The sequence below is a fragment of the Dermacentor silvarum genome, chromosome 1 (genome assembly GCF_013339745.2).
Source record: "Dermacentor silvarum isolate Dsil-2018 chromosome 1, BIME_Dsil_1.4, whole genome shotgun sequence".
Taxonomy (NCBI): Eukaryota; Metazoa; Arthropoda; class Arachnida; order Ixodida; family Ixodidae; genus Dermacentor; species Dermacentor silvarum.
The window spans coordinates 171,823,037-171,836,642 of record NC_051154.1 but is presented as its reverse complement, the minus strand read 5'-3'; the positions used below and the strand labels follow the sequence as shown (position 1 = coordinate 171,836,642).

The 13,606-nt window shown below is 46.5% G+C and overlaps 1 pseudogene; it reads left to right on the top strand.

Annotated features, from left to right (window-relative positions):
• Positions 1-2,198: 2,198 nt before the first annotated feature.
• Positions 2,199-2,368, top strand: LOC119437912 (U2 spliceosomal RNA; annotated as a pseudogene).
• The last annotated feature ends 11,238 nt before the right edge of the window (positions 2,369-13,606 follow it).

The following is a 13,606-nucleotide window of genomic DNA, read 5'->3' as shown; positions in this document are numbered from 1 at the left end:
AATTGTTGAGATTCTTAACGCACCACTTTTTTTTGAAAATTATCAATTCGCAAAGCCACGAAGCCGTTCGAAGCCAGAAGGAGGAAGTTTAGGCAAATCCATGTACTGACCATCCTTCCCAAGCTGGCTGAACCGCCACGCTTGCAGCTCCCGTAGACACTAACGCCAGATCAATTAAGTTCCCTTAAGTAATTTTTATAGCAAACTCTATGATACGAACAACCAATTGTTTACAGAAGCAATGCTCGATTGGTCTTCACTTGAACGCAACTGTGCACTTCTCAGTAACTGTTGCGATCTGTGCCTTTTCAAGCGGGCAAATTGATCCAGCGGGCCCCACGTTATCGTCGGGGAACTTAGGGTTGAATGGGGAGGCGTAATGTGTGTGCGTGTGGGGCGCTTTAGGTCCACGGGTGCCGTAACTCTCGCGGGTGCCGCGGTAAAGCGGTAAAGCGCGGGTAACTCTCGCGGTACCGTAACTCTCGCGGTAAAGCGCGGGTGCCGTAACTCGCGCATGCCATGGAATTGGCAATGCACGTACTCGTCTGCGCGCTCCGCTTGATGGCGCTCGTAAACCAATACGTAGCGTATTTTGTTTTTATTGAACATACCGCACAGGTTTAATTTCAGTCACGGAAGGAGGCGTTCTATAATTTCTGATGCTGCCTTTAATGAACACGTGATAACCATTTTGCGAAACAGGAAAGCAAGGTTACAAAGCAAAAAAAAAAAAAAAAGTGTGCACGATGCAATGCAATTGTGACGTAGCGGTCGAGCGGCCTCTCACAGCCGTGACGTTTTTGGTTAGAACCGAAGGAATGAGTATTTTTTTTCGTATTTTAATTGTGCCGAGGCGGTTAGAGCGTGATTTTCTAGACATTACCGAGATAGCAGGATTCCGAGCTCATAACAGCTTTGGCAGTAATCATGAGACTGGGCAAAAAAGGAAGGACGGACGGACGCACAAACCCGTCGGAGTGGCTCAGTGGCTATGGCGTTGCGCTGCTGAGCACGAGGTCGCTGGTTTCGACTCCCGACGTGGCGGCCGCATTACGAGAAAGAAAGAAAAATGGCCGACTAGCAAATGAACAAGCATTACTGCTTCTGTGAGGAGAGGCATAAATCTTTGACCTTGTCTGAGCTGTCAGGCTGCGGAAGCGACCAGTAAAAGGCAAGTGCACTTCATATTACGAGACATTGGAAAAAATTTAGGCATTTCGGGACATAACCGTAAAAGCTGTCCTTATAGGCAAATATTGTAAGCCGGACTCCAATACAAGGTAAACATGTATAAACGATCATAAGAGGGTGTCCCTGCGAAGTCCAGAACAAATGCCGTTGTATGTACGCAAAACAGGAGCCAAGCGGAGTCAATCCATCAACACGTCAACCGACGTGACGTGCTTTCTATGAGGTATGGCAGTTAAGCCGTAGTTGCTCGACACTGTGGCCTTTCTCATTTTCTCGTCTTTGTTACATCCCATTGGTGCTTTATGTCCCTGTAAGAGGGAAAGAAGGAATCGACGCCGTTCGACTGACTTTCCGCTTTGAGAAGCCGTCCATCGGTTCTGTAGAAAAAAGAAAAAAAAAATGCGCGGGGCCGCAACATTTATATGGGGGCGGATTACCAGCGAAGCTGTTTAGGCTGCATACATGCGCTGGATACATTATGAACTCATACATGTTTTTCATACGGTACCACGTGACTCCGATACAAGCGCCGCCGCGGTCACACACCTCCAATCCATCTGCCGCAACGCTGCGGCAGCCGCGCCGGCACCTCCGACACGTGTGACGTTATAACCACAGAAGCGCAGGCCACGAGCACAGGCGCCGTCGCTACACTCTTTCCCCGCTCACTATTCGTCAAACAGGATTTAAAACAAATAAAGCGCATTCTTCTTCTTCTTTTGGGGTTTAGGTGCCAAAACCAATTCTGATTATGAGGCACGCCGTAGCGGAGGGCTCCTGATTAACTTTGACCACCTGGGGTTCTTTAACGTGCACTACAACGCAAGCACACGGGCGTTTTTGCATATGCCTCCATAGAAATGCGACCGCCGCGGCTGGGATTCGATCCCACCACCTCGTGCTCAGCAGCGCAACGCCTTAGCTGACTGAGCCACCCCCTGCGGGTAAATAAAGCGCATGAAGGCCAAGTTGTTGCACTAAGTGCACTTTCATATATATTATATTTAATATATATATATATATATATATATATAGTGTTTCTCTTACAACGCCGAATTTATGTGATTAAACTTAGTATTAAACTTATTTGGGAAGTTGGCGGAGTGCTTGCAGCCTGCTTCACCTCCGCCGCGGGTCAACCCGGTATTGCACTATCTCCGGGATCGGCCCACGCATTCCTGTACGCGCGCCGTGATACGGACGTAAGCCGGCAAGGGTACCTCCCCCCTGGGAACGCATGCGGAGGATGCATAGAGCAGCTAGAGGTTAAAACAATATATATATAAAGCAGAAGGTGGTATCCGTCGGCATTTCCGGCAAGGGAGGGAAGCCGACGCGGCCAAAGAAAGCAGCCGCGAGGCCGCCGCCGCGTCATCTTGGTAGTCACGAGCTCGAGACATGCTTCGGCCCCTGTCATACATCTGTTTGGACGCTGTTGGTACGCACGCACGCAGCCGTGTCTCTGCGGCGCTGCTGGGTTTTGCCAGCGTCCAGCAAACGCCTTGACACGAGGCGGGAGCGAGGCCCCGTATGGAAACGCCGGAGATGACACGACTCGTTTGGTGGATACGGGATGCTAGCTGCTCTGGGGGCAGGCCGAGCTTTATGCACCGGCGCCATATTTATGGACTCACCCGTTGCTTAATCAACAATCTGTGAAAACGATCGTCTCGCGCGGCCTGAACGGAAGCGTGCCCAGTCGAGCCTGCAAAGTGCGGGTTGTTCATGAACAATATTCGCAGAAAGGTGCGATTATTACTACGTCGTGATAGGCAAGCTGCGCAGCCTTCTGGAACAGTTGTACCGGACGAAATCAATACGGTCAACTTCAGAGGCACTGCTGTGCTCTTTGAGAAGATCAGGATTTCGCGACAGTTGTCAGTTGCTGTGCGCGTTCCTCGCATGTTTGAGTAAAGTGTTTCTCACCTTATTCTTATTCCTTAATCGTTCCAACCACTAAATAGTTTCCTTCAACAAATAGCAGCTCAATCGGGCCTTCTTTATCTATTATTTCTATACGCGCCTAATCACTGGTAAGTTCATGAAAGATGGCCTAGTCGCCCCAAAACCGGTCTAACAAGCATCAGAGTTGAATAGGCGCTACCTCAACGAAGGCAACAAATAAGTTGAAAAAAAAAAAAAGGCGTTCATACCGGTAAGAACGGCGAGGCAGGTGTGGCAGCTCAATTTCTTGCAGAATTTGTCAGTTGTGTCCGTATTTCGCATTTAGTCTGGGTTACCTCACATCTCTTGCGTCATATTTCGTGATAAATTTTCGTTTTATCAAGATCTCTACATGTGAAAACGAGTGCATGACACTGCGCTAGTATCGTTCGTATGCATGCTTAAATTTCTTGCTAAAATAAAAATTATGGGGTGGGGAGAGAGAGAGAGAAGCAATAACCAAGCTAAGCTCACGCGATCAGTCACTTCAGAAACGGTGTCGAAAATGGAGAAGAAAAAAAGGGTCGAGTAGTTTTTATAGAAGTGTGTCCACGTCCACCACAACTATAGACTCCCCCGCCCCACGAACGTGCCGCGAATGGTGTGCCCGAAAATAAGGGTTGCCTGGCCAGTCCGTGGCCCGCGCACGGAAGTGACTCGACGGTCGCTCCCGCGGTGCGGCGACCAAAGCGGCTTCGCCTCGGAAACGTGTTATCTGCCATGTCGAGCCTTTTCCCAGGGGTCGTGCCGACAGCCCCTGAGGCCCCCCCGGGGAGGCTCGGAGGGGGTCCGGTCCCCCCGTCGTGTTGACGGATACCCCGCTGCCGCTGTGAACGCGGCGGTGCCCGACAGCTGCTCTTCTATGCGACCATCCCTAATGAGAGCAGACACCGCGACGCGAAGGAAGCGCACGAAACAGGACGGCACTCGGCTAGCCACCATATGCTGCAGCCCCGAATGCGCGGCCGTCTATAGAAGCAACAGACCGGCGAAAAGCCATAGGACAGACGAACAGAGACAGTTGTTTCCTTGATTCGGCCAGAGGAAAGGAGGGGGCAGAGAGCGAACCACAAAGACGCAAGAGTGACGAGGAAAGACGGCGACAACAGCTGCTATGGGTCTTGGTGTGGCGAACGAGACGAAAGGGCAGGCACGCGCCGTTTCGCTCAGAGCGGCGCTGCTCAAGAGGACAATGCTTTGCGTCTGCTAGAAACGTTACCTAAAACATACTGTACAACTCGCAGGTCCGAGAGCATATAGAAACTACCGTAGCGAATATTATGGGAATACAATGTTTCTTTAGGCTTGAAGAAGACAAGTCCACTTGTCGAAACGTTGACTCCTGCTCTCAGCTTGTTATCGTGTTGCTCATCGTAAAGGAAGAAGAGTCGTTTAAAAGCCCATACAGGCACTATTGAGGGCAAATGAAACGCGAACAAGTTAGTGATAACGAGAACGCGTTTCTTTCGTTTCCGCGCTTTCACCACCCCGGGGAGTGTGGACATGACTTCGGCTTGTACGTTCACTCTGACACTTGGACCGACTTCGGCGAACGGATACGAGTGGTGCCAAATTGTACTTATTTCTGCTTCATACTTTTCCGTTCGCATGTTTAGCAGCTTTAAAATCCAAGGTATGACTATACTGTACAGAAGAAGATTGCAAGAGGCAAGTTCCAATCTGTCCTCTTGGTAGAGTCGAGGGTCCTTGATCAGAAGTCGGGCGCTGGCACGACCACAAAAAAAAAAAAAAAAAAAAAAAAAAAACGCAGCGACGCTACTGCTGTTTCTTTATTAATCCAACGATTACTACAGATACAACTTGGAACTTACGTGCAATCTACCAGTGTATTCACTATTCCTCATATTTTGGGTTTAAAAACGTTATGACAGATTCCTGTACGCCACAATGTGATCGGGGAGCTCGTATACGGGCGCCGAAACTCTTCCCTTAACTTGGTCAGTGACCGCTATTTTCCCTGTTTTTTTACCTGGGTAGCTTAATATAGTCGGCTGGCCACCACTTCAATCATAAAAGTCATCATTTGGCCTAGCATCATCTCGAACCCTGACGCCGACACTGATGGAAATGACGATTCTTGCATTCCTAGAATGGTATCGGGAATTATCTCGAATTCGACGCCAGGCTGCCGGCGTGCTGAGCACTTCATGGGTGCGCCTTGGCGCCGGCCTGCCGTCCTCCGGGCGGCACCGGTCGCCACCAGGAGACAGCACTACGCGTCCCAAATGCTGTGAAGCTACACAATGTGCTGTGAAGTGTGGGCGCTGTACGTGCGAGCTGTCGGATGACGTCGTGACATCATTTACCTTGCGAGCCAGGAAAGTTTCCTAAGCATGGATGACTGCGTTGCTTCATCAAGGATAAGCCCTTCTGGCTTCGTGTCCCTTTTATTTTTTTTTTTCTTGCTGCAACTACGCTGTTCCTGTTACAGCACCTCATGTTACAACATGGCGCTGCGCTGTCCGTTCACCAAAGTCCAGAAGTTCCCATAACTTGTCGAGAACAGACGCGGCGAGGCGCCTTCGTTTTGCGCTCACACCACGATGCAAATTTCTTGAAACACCTGAGTATATCGAGCTGTCATCTTCACCGACTCGATCCTTCGTTAAAGCTGAAACTGGCACTTCACCTCTCCCAGTGCGATGCACCGCTGATCTGTGGATGCAGATCAGTGGATGCAACTCACGGTGCCGTAACTGGCTATAGGGATGGTTTTTAGAAAAGCTTTCTCATTCCACATTCTGACACATTGCTGATGCTTGTCTGTGAAACAGACAAGCGTCTGGTTGACCTTTCTATTTTTTTCCTTGATCTATCTCTTTTTTCTGTCGACTATGCAATCTGTTACTACATGATATGTCAGGCCACCGCTTTGAAAAAAAGAAAGAAAGAAAGAAACGGCAACACGATCGACTCTTCCTAGGTAAGTTGTGACCATGCGGAATGCAGCTGATCACCTACAGGTTGTTCTTGGCAAGACACGTATTACAAGCTTGCGTAAGGCAAACGTGCAGATAAAGAAGCATGACACGATGTGAGGAGATACTAAAGTTAACGTTATCAAAGAAAGCTTCACCACATCGTTGTTGGGCTCAGCTGGCAAGGTACCGCTAGTGGCTCTCTGAATCGCACTTCTATATTAGGAATGAAAAAATGAATAAATGTGGAAGTGGGAAACTGTTACGAAATTACAATACCTGATGAAGATGAGAGTAAAAACCGAAGGAAAAAAATAAAGTCTCATGAGAGAGAAAGAAAGAGTGGATGTATATATGACCACGTACACGTTTAGCAGAGGTCTGATGTCACAAATGTCAAAGACGCTGCGGAGGTGGTGGTGGCACGTCGACAGGGACGAGCTTTACTCGGTCAAATGTTCAGCCCGACGAAATTCACGGAAGCGCGCCCGCGCAATGAGCCGAAAGTGATCACTTGTGCCTCCCTTATTCGTTTATGCTGGTGGAACAGAGGAAGCGGTGCCAAGAGATAAAAAGCAACGAGTCTGAAAGTGAAGTATAAGGGGGAGAAGACGAGGAACACAAACGAAAAAAAAAAGAACGATCGAGGTATTACATACACAAGGAATTTCATTGTTGCGAGGATCATACCTCGGCGTTGTTCACAGAGAACTGCGTGTATGCTAGCGCACGCTCAGATGAGCGCGCGGCGGGTGCGTTATTATACGCTTTCTCTTCTATTCTCCCGACGAAGTCGCGTAGGCGGTCGGGTGTGCGGCGCTTCCTTTGGCGCGTACTATACGAACCTCGCCCGAGGTCTCTTTTAATAGGCCCGCTCGGGCCATGTCAGATTCGAAAAGGGTGCTCAGCGTGGTTCCGCTTCAACGACGCCGCCGAGCTTCGCGGATATGCACGCATTCAAAGCGCGCCCGCACCGCCCTCGTCTTTGTGTCTCCCGCACGGCGCTCTTGCGTGCCCCGCGTGACATGACAGCGTGTCGCGCAGCGTGTTCCGTGTGTGCGCTAGGCTGGCGGTTCTGTCTCTACCGCGCCAAAAGCCCCCGTGCGACGCCCCCCCTCTGTCGAAACTTTGAGCGAGGAGCAGAAATATTGTGCTTCTTTTTCCTCCGCCCGCTTTTCTGCTTGTCAGCGAACCGATCCTCACGTTCTGACGCGCAGCTTGCTCCCACTGAGCGGACATCGAGGGAGAGAAAAAAAAGTGTGATAGAGAGACTGAGGTGTCCTTCGTGCGAGTGGTGGTGATGAATGGATAAAAAGTCGGTGTTTTGTGATCGTCGGCGTCGTTCCATCGCGGGTGGCCTGCAGGTCTTCCGTATACAGAGCGCTGCCTTGTACTGTTATTTGTGGTTCCTTCGGTAAACTCCTCTCAGGTTGTCGAAAGAATTCGGCGCATTCTTGCCAATGTCAAAAACGCCAGTCTTCTGGGCAACAGAAAGGAGCCTTTGAAACGGAAATGCTCCCTTGCGCTGACAGTGCGAAGAGCGATGGAACGGCAAGATTTCCGTGTCGTTATACGGTGGCTGATAGATTTGCCCTCGCTTACTAAGGTAACGGCTGATTAATGTATGTTCTCGAAGTATAATGTCCGGAGTGTAAAAAAATGAAATCTGGAGTTTTACGTGCCAAAACCACGAAATGATTACCAGGCATGCCGTAGGGGGGGGGGGGGGGGGGGGGGGGGGAGGGTCTGGGTTAATTTTACTACCAGGGTTCTTTAACGTGCACCCAATACACGGTACACGGGCGTTTTTTGCCTTTCTCCCTCATTGAAGAGTGACCCACCGCGGCCGGGATTTGATAATTGATCCCGCGACATCGGGCTTAGCAGCGCAACACCAAAGCCACTACGCCACCACGGCGGTCTGCCGGAGGGCAGCCTGTCCTCCTTGAACTACGTGGCAGCTTTTCGTTTCTGGTGCATTTATGCTCCTAGCTTAAGGCTTATCGATACAAATCTACTCGCTATGATAGCGCTAAACATTTGAAGCAAACGTGGTGCGCTCTAAATATATGGCAGATGTAAAAAAGTAGAGTGGCTTGAAAAGAAATAACGGGTGGAATTGGCGTTCATAGTACTGTCTCTCTAAAGTTGAAGATATCCAAGTGAAGCTGTGCGGGCGCACCTGTTGTTCGCATACGCTTACCACGGGAACGGATCGGCGCAGTCCGATGTCTGTGTTGTTTTTCACCAGCTCTGAAGAAAGCGTCGATCGGATCAAATTTACAGATGCAATTCTGGCTAACTTTCGTGACGAGAATTCTGTACAGAACTTGTGGTAAGATCCTCAAGGTGTTAAACAGCGTCAGCCCACTTACTTACTAATCGCACTGAGGTCTTGACTGACAGCCCGCGGAATGAAATGGACGAGTAAAAATCCCAAAATGCTCCAGAACTTTAAAGTCACTGCTGTTAAAAAAACAACGAAAAAAAAAAACGATTATGTCGCTAAAATAAGCAAAACGAAGAACCACTGCTATGACGGCTGTATGATTCTGCGCAACTCAAGAAAACAGCGTCTTGTAACGTCCGTCAGAATAGAGAAAGGCACACTATTTAAACGACAATATGATCGTAATGACTAACAATTTTTTACAAACGTGATGCAGTGAGCGCAGAATACTTTACGTGTCTTGCTATAAATTTATGACAGTTCTAAGAAAAAAAAGAAAAGAAAAAAAAAGAAGGGAGAACGAAATGAAATTTCCCTCTTGGTCGGGCCTAGGGCTTTTCAGGCACTCCTCTATAATTAGCCTTTTCTGGCCGCTTGTCACGAATACGTACGCGTCATGGAGGTTTTAAGCCCTACATCGCGATGTGACGCGTAAGAGAGAAAAAGGGAGATTTTTGCGTCATTCGTACTTTCAGGGAACAACGTAACAGCGTGGCAATGCACCTGTCATTGTGCATACGAATTTCCATGCAGCAAGGAGGCTACGCGCTAGCAGTTATCTGCGCGGTATACCCTGATTCGTGTGCGCTAATGCCAGTGCTCATTTCTGCGAGCTAACAATATTTTACAAGCGTTCACAAGAAGAGAAGCATTGAGCTCTCCAAATAAAGTGAAATACTGTCAAAGAACGTGTCGATGAAGTAACGTTTCCCTCTCTCGATCTGTACGCCCGTTGTCATTTTGTCATTAGAATCCCACTAATTCCGCTCTGGGTAACGAATGTTCTAAAAAGATTTTTGGACACTTCCAGCACGTGTATGTTTTTGGGTATACCATTCAATTACTGTTTTTTTTTAAATGGAAAGTTCCGCTCAGCAATAGAAAACAAACGAAAACAAAAAAAAAAGCAACACAAACAGCAGTCCTGCTCTGAAAAGGCTTCTCTCTGGCAATCAGCAAAAAGCATAAGCATCATTGGCGTTTCGTGTGGACACGCAATGGAAAAATATTTGCACGAAAATCAGAAAGGAGTGATGCGATACGCATTGACTGTGACAGAGATCTAAGCAAAATGGACTGAGCTATTAACAACAACAGCTCGCACCATGGAGTATTGCGAATTTTGCCTTGCTCTAGAGTTTCCGCAACCGCCTCGAGTGAATAACACGATCACCGCCATTCATATCAATGCTCGCTTCCTTAGTTCCAAACAAGATCAAATTGTTATGCTCTTGGGTCAGTTTTGCTTTCAATTAGACGTGATCATGTTCTCCGATACATGGTACGCTACTGACAGCGATAAATTGCTGCTTGATGGCTACAACCACTATTATATAAACCGTACAGGCATGCGTGGTGGAGGGGTGGCTGTGCATATCGCGCGACATAAATCATGTGACTGATACGAGAGTTTACACGTGTCACAGCTGACCTTGAAGTGCCTTGCTTAAAAAATAAAACTGAAATTTTTTAACCCTGATATACTCCCTCCCCCCCTCCCCCACAGGAAATATAGTTGCTTTCTTCGATTTTTTAGACGAAATATTAGAATATGCTACGCTCAGCCAAGGAACCATGCGCTTGGAGGTGACTTCCTTGGCGCGAGTGTGCACTCTTTGAGCTGATAAACAGAATCCGAGCCAGTGATCTTCAAAGCGTCGTTACCACACCAACACGTGTAACAGAACATAGCTAATCTGGCCTTGATAACTACATTGTAAATTTAGATGTTGTGTCCCCAGTGTTAGTACGATATTATAAGCAACCATTGCCCTATTGTATCACGTATTCAAGGCCTAGGCCCCAAGATGATGTTCCCGAAACGTTGTGAGATACAGGTGCCTATCTAAGCAAAATATGGACTGCTTTCGGGACCGAATCACCAAAGCATATTGGTCTGCGGTGTATACCAAGACCAATGCCTCTGATGCCTACGCTGAATTTTTGCCGATATTTTCGTAAATTTATAACACTTCTTTTCCATATAATATTTAAGGGAAGAAAAACGTTAGGATACCGTGGATTAGGCCGGAGCACATCAAAATGATGAACAAGAAAAATACACTTTTAAACAATTTTTATCGTCAAGAAACCGTGCCAGCTAACAGCATTTAAAAAGTACCGTAACCAATTAAACTCGGAGGTAAGAAAAGCAAGGGCGATGTATTACGATAACATTTTCTCTGATTTATCGCAAAGGCATCCTGAGAAAGCGTGGAAAGTGATCAATCAAGTTTTGAAACGTGGAAACAACGACTATAGGTTAACAGAACTAACAATCGATAACAAACTGCTCTCGGGATCTGCTTTGGCCGAGTACTTCAATTCTCACTTCGTAAATATGGTAAAGCCATCACGCTCTTCCCCTGACGTCACCGTGAGTAATTGTTGTAAAGAAAGTATTTTTATGAAGCCCACCGATGAGCTAGAAATTTGTCAGGTGCTCATGCGCCTGAAGAATAGTAAAGCTGTAGACGTTGATAATATGCAGATCGGCCCCATAAAATATGTTATGGATATCATTTCCCATCCCCTTGCACATATATTTAATCAGGTATTAGTAACTGGTTGTTTTCCAACTGCGATGAAACGTGGAAAAGTGATTGTTATAAATAAATGCGGTGAAAGGAACCAGTTTACTAACTATAGACCCATATCAATCCTCCCAGTATTTTCGAAGGGTGTTGAAAAAATAATTCTTTACCGCTTAAACAACTTCTTTACCCAACACAACAACATTTACGATTGCCAGCATGGATTTCGCCAGGGAAGATCAACGGAAACAGCGTTATTAACACAGAAAGAAATAATTATTCGCAATATCAAAGAAAACAACGTACTCTTGGTGTTTTTATAGATTACACAAAAGCCTTTGATTATTTAAACCATAATACTCTTCTAAAGAAATTGTACTGCTATGGTGCACGTGGAGTAGCTTATTTCTTGTTTGAGACTTATTTGAATGATCGCCAGCAATGTGTCACAATTAATAATTGCATGTCTTCTTTTAAAAATGTTGCCTCAAGGGTTCCACAGGGAAGCCTCCTGGGACCACTTGTTTTTAACGTGTGCGCAAACGATGTTACTCAAGTAAATAACGAAATTTCCGCGCATGACACAAGTCTGTTCGTAACCGGTCGTGAGATAAATGACGTTTTCATGAAAGCTCAAAGAGTGCTTTCAGATTTGTGGAAGTGGTCGAATGATAACTTTCTTAAAATCAACGCTTGCAAAACTAAAGGGCCAAGAACCAACACGCCCTTCTACCAGCAGACCTGTGTCTTGGCGGGACTCCAATCGGGATTAAAAAAAAATTAAATTATGGGGTTTTACGTGCCAAAACCACGATCAGATCATGAGGCACGCCGTAGTGGGGGACTCCGGAAATTTGGACCACCTGGGTTCTTTAACGTGCACCTAAATCTACTAAATACACTGGTGTTTTCGCATTTCGCCCCCATCGAAATGCGGCCGCCGTGGCCGGGATTCAATCCCGCGACCTCGGGCTCAGCAGCCCCACACCATAGCCACTGAGCAACCACGGCGGGTCCAATCAAGATTGTAGACAAGCACAAATCGCTAGGCATCATCTTTTCTGCTCATATGACGTGGACAGCTCATATTGACTATCTGGCTAAATTACTTTCTTCAGCTATGGGAGCGCTATCACGGTGCCGCCATTTCTTTCCTAGCAAGGTCAAGATGCAAATATACAATGCACTGTTTCACGCTCGCGTAAACTTTTGCGCACTTATGTGGGGAACAACCACGCTGACAAATCTGCGCAGATTTTTTTTTTTTTTTTGCTGCCGAAGAAAGCGATACGATGCGTTGCTAACGTTTCGTACGCCCATTCCACCAGAGAATTCTTTCTCCGCTATAAAACCATAAACGCCCCGCTGATTTATCAGTACCGCCTGCTGCACGCGTTTTTCTTTTCAAATAAAAACACTAACATTTTTTTGAACAGTCATTCCAAGCTGGAATGACTGTACCAGATTTCGATGTTTTTTTTTTCACACCATAACTTTGAGTACCTTTATTATTATTATTTGTTATCTTTATCAATTATTACTGTGCTGTAAATATATGATGTCATTTATAAGTTTCTTAGTTCTAGGGACACCGACGCATATTAAGTGTATGTATATTGGTTATGTTTTTTTAGCATTTTATGGTAATAATTTTTCGATACTAGCTTAAACATATTTGCTTGTTATGTATGCTATATTTTGTGCATGTTATCTATGCATTTTTGTGTTGCCTTGTGTACGGACCCCCAGGCAACTTCAAGCTGCATTTTGCCGCTTTTCGCCTTGGGTGACCCCCAACTATTATGTTGGAAATAAAATCCTTAGATTGATATGAAAAACAAAAAAAAAAAAAAACGGTGCGGGAAGGAGGGGGGGGGGGGGGGGTTAGTATCTACAGTGGACATGCGATTACCAGTATTTAGCAGAATATGTTGTTGCACGCATGAAGCAAATTTCTGCTGCACAGTACAAGTTCGCTGCTTCCATTTGTGGCGACCGCATTTCCATGGTGGCAGCATGCAAAAGCGCTCGCTCTATCAGATTTACACTCAGGTTAACGAACATCATTGCTATCAGCCCTGCGGCGTGGGCCACACGAACAACTGGTATTCGAGATTAAGGTGGTGGTCCCACTCCGGTGGCACGAGCCCCCCGTTTTCAGTACTTTTGGAGCAACCGTGGCGGCTCTTCTACTAAGGATATGAAGTTGTCGTATAAACCATAAAATGCTTAATTCTTGTAGATTCCAACTATATATAATATAAGGAAATTGATTAATGTGATTTAGAAATAAATGTTCAAGAACAAGCATGAGATACATGGTTTTTGCGAACTGTGTCCTAGTTGTGACCATATTTAGAATAAACTACCGCACTTACTGCATTGCGGCTTGCTCTGTAGCTTTAGGACATATTTATCTAGTTCCTAGACATAGCAAAATAATTTTGAATTTTTACTTTTTGGATAATTTGCTTTTGAAAATTGCCAAATATCGCAATCTTCTGTTGTAAACAGCCCGGCAACTACATGCTCAAGGAAGCTAAATTTTA